This window comes from Merops nubicus, unplaced genomic scaffold (genome assembly GCF_000691845.1).
Source record: "Merops nubicus isolate BGI_N331 unplaced genomic scaffold, ASM69184v1 scaffold10202, whole genome shotgun sequence".
NCBI lineage: Eukaryota > Metazoa > Chordata > Aves > Coraciiformes > Meropidae > Merops > Merops nubicus.
The window spans coordinates 39,635-39,836 of record NW_008594253.1 but is presented as its reverse complement, the minus strand read 5'-3'; positions in this window follow the sequence as shown (position 1 = coordinate 39,836).

Below are 202 nucleotides of genomic sequence, written 5' to 3'. Positions count from 1 at the left end.
CTGTCCTTTGTTCTGTCACAGGGCATCACTGACAAGAGTCTGACCCCATCCTCTTGATCCCCACCCTTTAGCTCCTGATGAGCATTAACCAGATCCCCTCTGAGGCTTCTCTCCTCCAGGCTGTACAGCCCCAGGGCTCTCAGCCTGGCCTTGTAAGGCACAGACCCAAGCTTGTGACCCCTCTCCAGTGCTCTACCCAACA